The sequence below is a fragment of the Delphinus delphis genome, chromosome 12 (genome assembly GCF_949987515.2).
Source record: "Delphinus delphis chromosome 12, mDelDel1.2, whole genome shotgun sequence".
In the NCBI taxonomy this organism is placed as follows: domain Eukaryota; kingdom Metazoa; phylum Chordata; class Mammalia; order Artiodactyla; family Delphinidae; genus Delphinus; species Delphinus delphis.
Genome location: NC_082694.2, coordinates 69,667,322 through 69,680,372, shown reverse-complemented (window position 1 = coordinate 69,680,372; position 13,051 = coordinate 69,667,322).

Below are 13,051 nucleotides of genomic sequence, written 5' to 3'. Positions count from 1 at the left end.
TACTGCTAATGAATATGGGATTTCTTTTTGGGGTGATGAAAATACTCTAAAATTAGATGGTGGTGATAATTGTACAACTGTGTAAATATACTGAAAAATACCGAGTTGTACACTTTGAGTGAATTGTATAGTAGGTCAATTATATCTTAATAATGTTTTTACTACAAACAATTTCAAGGAGTGTTTATGTCCTAACTTAGTGCCTGGCACATAGTAGGCCCACCATAAATATTATTAAAGGAATGTGTAAATGAGATATTGGGTTTTGAAAGCGTTTCTGATCTATTTCCTCAGCCTGTGGGTCTTGTAGCCCAGGGGGCTCCACTCACTATAGTTATTCAGTGCTGGAGGCAAGGGGACATTTTGCTCAAGCAAGTCACTGCCCAGCTCTGAATATCAGCTAGGCTTTTTTTTTTTTTTTTTTTTGCGGTACGTGGGCCTCTCACTGCTGTGGCCTCTCCCGCTGCGGAGCACAGGCTCCGGACGCGCAGGCTCAGCGGCCATGGCTCATGGGCCCAGCCGCTCCACGGCATGTGGGATCTTCCCGGACCGGGGCACGAACCCGTGTCCCCTGCATCGGCAGGCAGACTCAACCACTGCGCCACCAGGGAAGCCCTAGGCTTGTTTTTTGAATTCCCTGCAACTGAGCAGACTGGAAAGCCATCCTCTGTCTGGAGAAAGGATTTTCTAAATTCCTTTGTTGTGGCAAAAGGCAGGTCTGGGTGTTGCAGATTCTGGTCTCTGTAGGGGCATCCTGGCAGGCAGGAAGAAAAATGGTGGAAGTCCTGCCCTTCTCGTCTTGGGGGCAGAGGGGATGAGGAAGGTAGTGAGGACCCCTGGGTGCTGAAAATCTTGGCGCTCGAATCACCCTTCTGCGAGGTCATTGGGGGGAGGGGTCAGGGGGGCTGCACACCTCTAGAGGTCTGCCTGATGGTCTCAGCCATTTCCAGCACAGTGCAGAGCGAAGGTGCCCCAGTGGCAGGGGAGGCGTGACCGCGGTGGGGCTCCTGGCCTCCCTGGCCATGCAGGGGACCCTGGGGCACAGGGAGAACATCAGAGGGGCTGAGTGCTCAAGCAAAGACCTGGCCAGAATGCAGAGCCCAGTAAGGCACTTTTCCAGAGGCAAATGGGACACCATGGACCCCTCACAGTGCAGGTCAGCACATTACCCTGAAGTCCAGGTGTGACTGTCATGCCTCATTGGACCCAGGCAAAGATGCACAGGACAAGCACGGATCCAAGGAGGCCTCGCCATGGCCGGGTGAGCCTGCTTCGTGCACCCAGATACCGACTTAGGGGAAAGAAGGGGCGACAATAACCTGAAACGCTGAATATTTACGCAGAGAGACTGGTTCATCCAAAGAGATTGTTTAAACCAGTTCTTTAGTTTCCCATTTATATTGTCTGGGGGAGAGTAGGATTGTTACAGCAATGGGGGCGGGGAGCAGGGAGTTTGAAACAGAGTAACTCTTCAAATAGATAGCATATTTATATGGGAAATAGTCATTCAACTTGGAAGACACTGAAATATTATTAACGGTAAGTCTAGGGAGTGGAAGCCTGAGAGGAAAATTTGGGCAGTTTTAGATAATAAACTCTCCTTTCCTTGCACACACCAAGGAAAGGCTCCATGGCCAGGCCAGGAGGAGAACACTGAATTAAGAGCAGCTGGAGGGGGCCTGGGAAGTCAGGGGGAGCTCAGGCCTGGAAGGGCTGGTCCACGGGCCCTGGTGACCTTCACCAGCCAGACGAGCTAGGCTGGAGCCTGGACACTGACAGTGGGGAAAGGAGGGGAAGGGTAGGGAATTCCAGCCGGTCACACCCCACACTGCCCAGTGCCTTCAAGCGAGACGGCCTCTCACCCCGCCACACGTCAACTTCCCGGTCATGCTCATCTCAAAGGCAGTTCTCCTGCCTCTGTGTCTGGCTTCTGGGATGAGGGTGGGGCGTGGGCCTATGCTTGGAGAAGACAGAGCCTCCTTACAGATGAGTAGGGCTCCCCAGGTGAGGTAGGAAGCAGGTGGGTACACCTGGGCACAGTGCAAGTCTGACACTAACTATCTGTTGTTAGTGCAGCCCTCACCGGTGAAAGACACAGTCCTCCACAGGAATCCCCTCACTTCAGACACCAGCTGCAAGTTCTGGGGTTCCCAGGCCACCTGCACTTCTGCTAAGTGGCCACTATTCCCTTAGGTCTGATAATTCGCTAGAACAGTTCACAGAACTTAGGAAAGTGCCCCACTGATGACTACAGTTTTATTATAAAGGGTACAAATCGGGACCAGCCAAGTAAAGAGACACATAGTGTGAAGTCTCAGAGAGTCTCAGATGTGAAGCTTTTGTGTCCTCAGGATGCAACACCCTCCTGGACCACTGCCATGTAACATGAACCAGGAAGTGCTCACCCAAGCCTGAGGTCAGAGTTTTTATTGGGGTTTCATCATGCAGGCATGGTTGACTGAATCATCAGTCATGTGATTGAGCTTAATCTCCAGCCCTCCACTCCTCCGCAGCGGTCGGGCTGACATCAACTGGCTCAAAACCCAACCCTCTAATTGCACGTTTGGTCTTTCTGGCACAGCCAGCCCCCATGCTGGGTCATCTCATTAGCATGAGCTCAGACATGGTCTGAATAGCCCACCAGGAAGAGTGAAGACACACATTCCTTTCACTTGGGAAATCCTGAGGCTATAATGGTTGCCTCCCATGGGCCAGGGACAGAAGCTATCTGAATTCTTTATTACACAACACTAGGAAATCTGGAGTGCGGTTGGGGTACGGTCAGAGAAATGGAGAACTAGATCCAATCTTTTGAAGAGAAAGAGACCCCTTCCTCCCCAAAGGAAGAGTGAAATTTATTTGGGAGTTAAACAGATTTACCCAGAGGAAGAATTGTGGACAGAGAATATCTTGAAATTTAAATCTTCGTGTTCTTTTCTACCTTCTCATAAGAGACATTTTTTTTTTTTTTTTTTTTAGTCTCCCATTCACATTGCCTGGGGAAAAAGTAAAATTGTTATAGTATAGGAAAAGAGCTAGAACCAGCCAATGTTCCTTGTTTTATGAACGAATCAGACTTCTGAAAATCCAAAAGGAAGGCTGAGGGAAGCAAGAGACCAGAGTTTATAAAAGAAGGACAGAGAAGAAGTATTATGCCACCAGAGAGGCAGGGCAAGGGTCTCCCAACTGGGGCCACTGCCACTGCCAGGCCTGGGGAGCTCAGAGCCTGCAGACAAACCATTTAACTGTTGAGGGAGCACCACTCACTGCCCAAAGAGAAGGGGAACACGAGCGACCCACTTCCTCACTGTGGGGCCGGAGCTCCATCACGGGTCCAGCCAGCTGTCACTCAAGGAGGATCCAGCAGAACATTTTGTTTCCCAAGGCTCTGCTGAACCCCATCTGAATTGCCCAGGTGGACAGACACCCCCACCTGCATTTTCAATGTCCCAGGACACCACAAAGCTCCGCAGAAAAGAGGGTGGGGGGCCTGGACACTCAGAGGGTGGAGGACCGGTGGGGGAATGGGAGCCCCAGCTCCCGTTCTTGTTTGGGGCTGGACAGTGGTGCACCTGCCCCTTTGCGACTTGTATCAGATGCCCTGGTGACCCAGGTCCCACTCTGACTTCTGGGGCTGCTGCGGGGACAGGTCTAAGAGAGCTTGGTCCATCCCAGAGTGTTGCCTGAAGGATTCTCCTTGCGTTTTCTGTCCCAGGACTGCTCTATCAAGAAGCTTCCTCAGCCTGCAGGTAAGCACAGCCCAGAAGTTCAGGGTGACACTCCCTGGGGTGACTGTCCACCAGTCAGGCTAGGAACTGGTGGAGAAAGGCTCCCACGCCTGTGCTTCTGAGCGAGAGCTCTGGGAGGTGCTCTGTGGCTTTTCAGCAGGGCCTGATGAGGTTATAGCCCTTGAGACAGAGTGATCAGGACACACACACCCCAGCTGGGCTTTTCCTCTTTCTCCACCTCTCTCCCTAGCCCCTCACTCCTGCTCCCTGGGATGGGTTCTCAAGTAACCCACCTGCACAAAAGTCCTGGTTTCATTCCTCCTTTCAGGGACACCTCGGTGGGGCACCCATGGCATTGTTGGGAGCCTCTGGGGGGCGCTGCCCTGCTACGTGAGAGAAAAAGGACACTCCAAAGACTTTGCATTCTGATTGGAGCAGTCCTGAGTTTTCAGTTCTAAATTCCAATAGACTAACCTCAAAGATCCCCTAGTTGGACCCCTTCATTTTACAGTAGACTCAGGGCCTGGAGGAAAGTCTCCTGAGATCCCGTGGGGAGCAGGGCAGAGCAGGGTCTGGAACCCAGCTCATTCCCTGGTCTCTTCCCTCCCAACAGGCCTCTAAAAGCTGCTTGCTGGAGGTCACTGAGCTGGTTGAATGAGATCCTATCTGTGGAAATGTCTCGTAAACTGCGAAGCATTATAAAAATGCTATTTGTCATGATTTGTGCCAGGCCTAGGACTGGAACCCAGATCTGCTGGCTCTCCGGCCAGTGCGTTAAGCCCAGCAATAAGAAGTTGCATTAGACAGCAATTTAGAATTCCTTATTTTTAGAGTCACGCTCTCAGAGACACTTGCTAACTAGCAACCCCATCCCAGCCTCCCTCTCTCTGCTGGGCACTCCCTGCACTGTGTTCTGCTGGGTGGCTGGCTGGGTGGGGAGTGCCAGCTGACCTCTATCTTTTATTCTCTGATTCAGAAAACTATTTACAAATCCTCTAAGATGTCTCAGGGACTTTGCTGGTGCGGAGGACATGGTGGTGACCAGACAAACATAGCCCTGGCCTTAAGGAGATCAGCATCTAATAGGGGAGAAACGTAGGCCGTAATCACTTGGTTAACTGTACAATTGTTTCTGTGCTGGTGCTGTGAACAGAGTGCAGGACACAATGACAACACCACCAACTCTAGGGGTCAGAGGGGCTCCTTGGAGGAAGGGACATTTAGCAGAGACCTGAAGGGTGGACAGGAGAGAAGCAGACAGGAGAGAAGAGTGTCTCCTGGCAGAGGAGCCCCCAGGGAGAGAGGAGCTCAAGGTGCTGGCAGAGCTGAGAAGGGCCTAAGGGTGGAATGTGTGTCAAGGGCACGAGTCAGGCAAAGCGAGACTGGAAGTTGGGTTGGGGTAGAACTTGTGGGCCCGGTGGCTCCTTGAGGGTGTATCTTCAAACCTTTCCTGAAAGCAATGGACGTCATTGAAGGGTGTTATGCTGAGAAATGACATAGTCATATTTTTATTTTCAAGGGGTCATTCTGCTCATAGGGTGGCTGGCGAACATGCTGGAAGGAGGCCAGCCCGGCTTTGGGGAGGAATGTGAGGAGACTCCTGAAGAAGGAGGGAGGGAAGCAGCGCCAGAACAGGGCTGCGGTGGCGAGAAGGACAGAACTAGGTGAGTTCGTGTGACGTTTTAAGGTGGAATCAGCAGCACTGGGGATTGGAAGTGGGAGGGGAGGGAGTGGGGATTGCTATTGGGGACCCTTGGGTTTCTGACATAAGCCGCAGGGTAGATGGAGGACATGCCCCTTCCTGAGCTGGGAGCCTGGGGGTGGGACAGACTGGGGGGAAGAACATGATTTTGGACGTGTTGAGTTTCTGTGCAACAGCCTCCTGGAGATGACAAGTGGCAGCCAGATACGCGGGGCTAAGAGCTCCGGGCTGGACACAGACATTTGGAAATGTCCAGGCATAGGTCATAGTCAGATGTCATGAATGAGATCTGCCTGGGACCGCAGTGGGGATGGAGACAAGCTCCCTGACCTCAGGGAGCTTACCTTCTAATGGAGCGGGTAGAGGATTCCACTTCTTGTAATATCAGAGTGGCTCTTTCGAGACCAGTTCTCTCACCAAAAATAAGCTGGACAAAATCCAAAAGCCTTTTTTCTGCAGCCATTTGTTTGAAAGGTCAGGATCCCAGAGAGATGGGAGCATATGGAGGTGACATTTGGTGCTACTTTTCCCCTTAAGGTATCCCTGGCTCGTGAGCAGTATGGGGCCAAGAGGCTAAGAACCAAGGAGAAAGCAGTGGAGAAGAATCTGAGAACTTGAGTGAGAGATTCTGGCGATCTCATAGAGTAAGGAAACAAATTTGGAGTTCAAAACAGCCGGACAAGTAGGACCTGAGGGCCAAGATGTCTGGGAAAAGAGAGGAGAAGAGAAGCACCGTAGGTTAGTTCACAATTCCCAGGTCCTCTTCCCCAAAGGCATTTGCTGATTCACAAGCAGCGTCCGCCCAAGTAGTGAAGGGCTGAGCGCAAAGCACAGACGAGAGACTAGAGAGTTGAGTGGAGTTTTGGCGGTAAGATGGGGCTGGGGAAGCAAACTGGGAATCAAAGGCCCACCCAAGAGGAAGGACCCTAGAAAACAACCCAGGCTCCCAGGGAGAACCCCAGAAGGGTGAGGTGCTAGGAGCCTGGGTGAGCCAGAAACAGAGCAGCCTTCAAAGTCTGACCTCCAGCTTCAAGCCAGCTCAACCCCAGGTTGGATTAAGATGGCGTTCCGACACTTGAACTGCCTTCCAGAAAACCAGATAAATCATCTCTGATGAAATGTCCCATCAGTCAGAGCCGAAAATGTATCTCCATATTAGAAACAGACCCACAGGTGATCCAAAGAGTGGCGTTATCTGATGCAGTACAGATATTTAAATCACTGTGATTAAAATGGTCAAGAAAATCGACGACAAGATGGAGACTTTCACCAGAGAACTAGAATCTATGTATGCAAAAGACTCAAATGGGAGTTACAGTGGTGTGGATAGAATCTGGCAATTACTATCCTTGAAGAACAGCTAACAACCTTCCATTGAGCCAGGAGAAAGGGCACCCCAGGGGCAGGTGAGTGCCCTGTGAAACCCCACAGGTAGCAGCCTGCAAACAGGGTGGAGGGCAGGGTGTTTGGCTGGCAGAGCCAGCGGCAGCATTCCATGCAGGAAATTCAGGGAAGGCCGGTTGGAACCGCATTATGCTCGAATGTGAATGTTGGATGAAGAAATTAGAGTTCCGTTCTGCAAAGAGTGAACAGTAGTTCTGTTTGTCTGTGTCTCTAGGTTTACTTTGCCTCAGGATCAATGTAGAAAGAGTTAAAAAAGAAAATGACATAGTTTGCATTCTTTTTTAATTACTTTTTTCAAACATGAAGAAATTCAATATGTGCACCAGTACTTAAAGCATTTTTAATTGTTTCTCCATCCAGGAAGAGTTTCATCTTCTGGGCTATTTTTGTAACACTCCATAACAAGCCTATATTACAGTTTCGGAGGGTAGCATTGAACTTTTAAACAAATTTTGGCATTTAGCAAGACCTTCTTTGGCTAGTTTATTTTGTCCTTCCTTTGCTGACCTTGTAAACTACTTAATTGCGAAATGTGGTTTGTCTCAGAGCACCTCTTAAACATTGTATTCTTTAAAATAGAGATTTCTCCATTGCTTGGGAGACCAACAGCCGTATCCTCAACACATACAGCAAAGCAGGGCTCCTCCCTTCCACTTACTTAGAGACATATGGTTTTCATCAGCCACTTCTCTCTTCTTGGCAGAAAACCTGGCAAAGGTTTACATTTTATTTAGCAAATAGCCCACCCCTCTCACATCAAGCCCCTACTTGCTGTTCTCTCTCTTCCGCCATCCCAAGTGACCCTGCCTCCTTCTCTACTCCCGAAGTGTGCCCTCAGTCCCCTACCAGGCAAACCCAATTGACTGAGTCGCCCACCTGCCAGATCTGGTCGGAGCTCTGAAGCAGGAAGTCAGCCCAAAGGCCTCTGGAAGTTGGAGCTGACGAAGCTGAGTGTGAACTGTCTTTCAGAAGAGAGGGTTCCTGAAATTAGATCAGCCGGCCAGCTGGGAGCTCTTCCTCACGGCTACAGAGAGTGGGCAGCTGACGAGACTGAAGTTCAGGGACCCCTGCCATTTGGGTTGTCCTGCCCCCATTCTGATCCAGTGGGGAAGCCCAGTGCCACTCCCTTGCCAGGCTCCCCCGCCTTCTGTTCCCACCAGTTCTTACCCTTCCTGGTGTCATTGTGAGGGAGCTTTCTAAGCTGGCAGCAAAGTTTGCTGAGCCCTCAGTCCCCCTGACCATCCTTCCCCTGGAGGCTGGCTGAGCCACGCTGACATAAAAATGGCCAGAAAAGAAGTACCTGAGTGCTGGTAAGGATGGCCCTAGACCAGGTGCTGAGGGACCCAGGCGGTCCAGCATGCTCACCACCACCATATTTACTGCAACAACTGACCATTTCTGCCTCCAGACATACCCTGAATCCATGCTCGTTTCTCCACCTGTGGGGGCAGAGGCTGTCCTGGCTCCTGGCCTTGGGGGTCCAGGATGCTGGGTTTCTGAGGGGCTGGAGGGAGGCCAGTGTGGCTGGGGCACAGTGATAGAGGGAGAGTCGCTCAGGATGAGGCTGCAGCATTGGGGAGACCAAGTTCCCTTTGGACTGCTTCCCTTCAGGGCCTAGAAGGCACTGGAGCTGCGATTTAGATACAGATGAACACCTCCTGAGGCTTTGCATCAGCTCGGTGCCCCAGTGGGTGCTGGGGACTTGCCAGGGCTCACCATTCTTTGACCGTGTCACACACTGTGAGACCCTCAGCCTCATAGACACAGAGTGACCCCAGGCAAGCAGCAGGGCTCCTAGGACTTCGCTGGAGGAGGGAGAAGAGGGACTTCCTATGGTCCCTGTGGCTGGTTTTCCAGCTTGGGGACAGCAAGCACTGGGAAATAAGGGCTTGCGTTATTTTGAGAAGGCTTGTGTATTGGGGTCATAGGATAGGGTTCTGGAGGTGCTGACAAGGGAGGGGTGCAGCCAGAGGGGGAAGGATATGTCAAACTAGGTGGGTGAGGTCAATGGAAACATCTCTGGGCTATAGTTAAACTTGAGCAGCAGGAAGGAAAAAGCTGTGATTTAAACCACCAACGGAATTACTCTAGCACTTCTGCCTTCCAAGGGGGCGGCCTAATTCATATCAAAGGGATGATGAATCCTTAACGTGCCTACAGAGACGGGTAGGAGAAGGAGTTAAGACCAATAATTTGATTGTGTTAAGGGCAAAAGTAATTTTCACACTGGTCCTTAACGTTTTCTGGGCAGGCAGAGATTGGCCCGGACGCCGTCTGGGCAGACGGTGGGAATGAGCTGCTCCACAGGGGAAATGATGCTGTGGGAGGCGGGCTCCGGTCCGGGGTGGGGGGAAGGGGGGAGGGGGAGTGAGGCTGGAAACGTACTGGATGCGGTGGGGGTGGGGAAGAGCAAGGGAATAGCTGATATGCACCTTTTTTTTCCCCGCCCGGTACGTGGGCCTCTCACTGCTGTGTCCTCTCCCGTTGCGGAGCACAGGCTCCAGACGCGCAGGCTCAGCGGCCATGGCTCACGGGCCCAGCCGCTCCGCGGCATGTGGGATCTTCCCGGACCGGGGCACGAACCCGTATCTCCTGAATCAACAGGCGGACTCTCAACCACTGCGCCACCTGGGAAGCCCCGCTGATATGCACCTTTAAGCTGTTCTCCGTACGAAGATGCAACACGGCTCTCCCAATTATATGTAGGAAAATGTGTCACACACGCCCTATGCTAGGGCTACTTTGGGGAGAATCAAGGGAAAGGATCTATATTTTATATGTGTCTTGACACAGGGCAGAGAGAAGAAAACAGCTTCAGGGGACAAAAGCATAAAAAAGAAGAAAGAAAGGGGGAGAGAAAGGAAGAAAGAAAGGGAGGGAGGGAGAGAAGGAAGGAAGCAAGGGAGGAAGGAAGGAAGGGAATTAATTCAGTAGAAACAGGTAAGAGGAGATTGGGAACAAATCCCCCCAAAGTCTTGCAGGAAACCCCGGATTTCCCTCTACTGTGGGTTGAGGGTTTGATCCATTTTCCCTTGGATATTCAAAGGCAAGGTGGCCCTCATAAGGCCACAGGACTTGGAAACACCCAACACGGTACACATAGGGTTTTAATTTTATGTGTAACTTAGTAATGAGGAAGAAGAAACTGAGCAGGACCTGGTGAGGGTTTGAGCAGCCTTTAAAGGGCATTGAGGGGCTTCCCTGGTGGCGCAGTGGTTGAGAGTCCACCTGCCGATGCAGGGGGCGCGGGTTCGTGCCCCGGTCCGGGAAGATCCCACATGCCACGGAGCGGCTGGGCCCGCGAGCCATGGCCACTGAGCCTGCGCGTCTGGAACCTGTGCTCCGCAACGGGAGAGGCCACAAGAGTGAGAGGCCCGCGTATCGCAAAAAAATAAAAAAATAAATAAAGGGCATTGAGGAGATCCATCAACTAAGAGTTTAAATCCAAGCCTGTTCTGTTGAAGGCAGGTCCTTGGCTCACTGTAACCAAGGGGGTTATGGAAACCCTTGTAGGATCTGGAAGGAAGTGGGCTCGCTATTCCCTTCTACACACACACACACTCACACCCCCTCAGATAATGATAAGGACAGGTTTGGCCCGAGTGTCTCCCTGTCCCCTTCCCCTTGATGTTTCTTGAAGCCTCTTTTAAATTATGGATCAGCTCATTAATGGCCAGTTAAGATGACTGAGTGGTTCCATCTATATTTCAGGGAAACCCTGGAATCCTTTTGGCCAATCATGAGGACACACCCCTTTCTACCTTCCCTTCCACTTAGAAACTGAAGTTGTTCAAGGTGCTGGCCTCTGAGAACTCCCTGAGGTAGAACCAGGTTGCTTCATTCTTTAGAGAAGTGTAGATACCTCAAATCATACATGGCTATGACCAGGCTCACCCAAAAGTCTTCCCCAGCACTTGATCCACAGATATCAACCTTTTATCTCAATTTCTCCAGAGAAGACCCCATCATGTCCTTGACTGAAATACAACCCTGAGAGAGAAGGTCCCCCAGGGACACTGGTGCGCACATCTCCATCTAGAGGAGGATGACTTTGCAGGGAGGGGTCTAGAAACCATCTCAAATGTCAAATGAATTGAGGATATTGAGTCTAGGGAAGAGAAAGGGAGAACACACAACTGTCAGTGAGCATTCTCTCTTATGAGCAAGAGAAATGTGACAAATTAGGTTAAATGAGAAAAAATATATTATTGGCTCATGTATTGAATAAAAGGAAGGATCGTGTAGGCTTCAGGAATGGCACACTCTCTGTTTTCGAGAAGATTGCAATCAGCTCTACCCAACTCAGATGGAATAGGTTCCCCACAGGAAAGAAGGGATCTGTTACCACAGGAAGGTAGAAGAGGTATTGGCCAGACAAAGACAGTAGATGTCCACTCCAGCTGTCTACAAATTTATGAGATATTCATTTGGGTTTTCTTTCTATAGCTTAATATCCTTCAGTGGCTCACCAGGACCTACAAGATAAAGTCCAGTTCCTTCAAATGACTTACAAAGCCCTCCAGGGAGCTCTGCCCCTGGCTCCCTGCTCAGCTGCCCCTCCTACCACTCTGCCCAGATCTCTCCCCAAGGTACCCTTACACCCAGAGCCAGGCAGACCTCAGTCCCTCTGCCCAACGCATGGGCCAAGCTCTCTCCTAATTCTCTACACCACGGCAAAAGACAAGTTAACAACATTGCCTGAAATCTTAGGGAGGAAAAGGGAAAGTATCCTATCATTGTTCTCAGAAGTGGCTCTGCTGAGAGCCCACAGCCCCGAGCTAACTTCAATGTCCTTTTCAAGCACACTCCCCACCTCACCCACAACTACCTCCAGGTGGCCAGGAATAAACCTCCTCCCACCATCAGGCATCTTCCAAGTATCCCTCTTCCTTGGAGTTCAGGTCTAAGCAAGGACCCCACAGCCAACCCAGCTCCTGGAAGTAGTTCTTCCCTCTTACTCCCAGCTGAGATCTGCCTCCCAAAGCCCTCTTGTCCTGCCCCAGAATTTGCCTCTTCTATGCATTACTGACAATAGGAATATCAAAACAAAATACCTGCCAGGACATTTTCTAAAAGTTAGAATGGTCAGGTTAAAACAGCACTTTGGGAGGGACACCCACTCCCAAGTCTAGATTGGGCTGTGCCAGGCCCAGTCAGTTGTTTTCTCCAGTCTAAGCTGAAGAAGTGAGCACTTCTCTCCCACATTCTTCTCCATCTCAACTTCTTATCTTGTACAAACAACTGATCCCAGAGTAACACACACCACTTTGCAAGAACACACCAGTTTCAGGCATAGGGTAGTCTGATTCCAAATTAGGAGATGGTGGTGCTCTGAATAAAACAATGTTCAGAGGCAGACTTCTACAAATCATTCAATGTATATTACTAAAGGGTATTAACATTTTAGACTAAGAAATCTCCTTTAGGACCCCATCAGTGCTTTCCCATTCTCACCAAGGATGATGGGTCATTGCTTTATATTAGCATAGCTAAAAGGGCCAACTCAAGTGGGACATTCAAAAACAAAGGAACATCTTCCATGAAGTAAATTTTAGTCTTCATCCTAAAACGCAGACAGCTTGTAATCCTGAAATGTCATTTTTTTCCAGTTTAAAAAAACCCCACTTATTATAAACTCATTATAAAGTAATTTTATAATTCCAGGACAAAGGATAACAAAGAGAGAGATTGGGTGAAGGCTGATTTCAAAGTTGTGTCATGGGAGCCCTACTGAGACATCCAATCAAAACACAAAAATTATCAGATATGGGAATTTCCCAAACCTGTTCCAAACAGTGAAACATTGCATATTTGTTTTAAATTTTAGTTTAAAACATAGCTAAGCTCAAAAGCAAACAAAGAAAATTTCTAGACACCAGAAATGAAACAGAAACCTATAGCCATAGAGGGTCAGAAAGGACAAACCCCAAAAAGAGTAGGAGAAGGCAATAGTGAAATCACCCCAAAAGAAGCCTTAATAATGCAGAGCCCTTACAGGACACTTGTGGAAAATAACTCCTATTGAAGATGAGCTCACAGACGAAAATTATAAAATATATGGGGAGGTCCAATGCCAAGATAGATATTCCACTGGCCCAACAAGTGGAATAATTCACACCAGAGGAACTACAGACTATCAAATGATTTGACAAGGGCCTTAAGAGTTTAAAGAGATAAAGAAGAGCCTATATAACAAGAGTAGAAAATTATGAAAGAC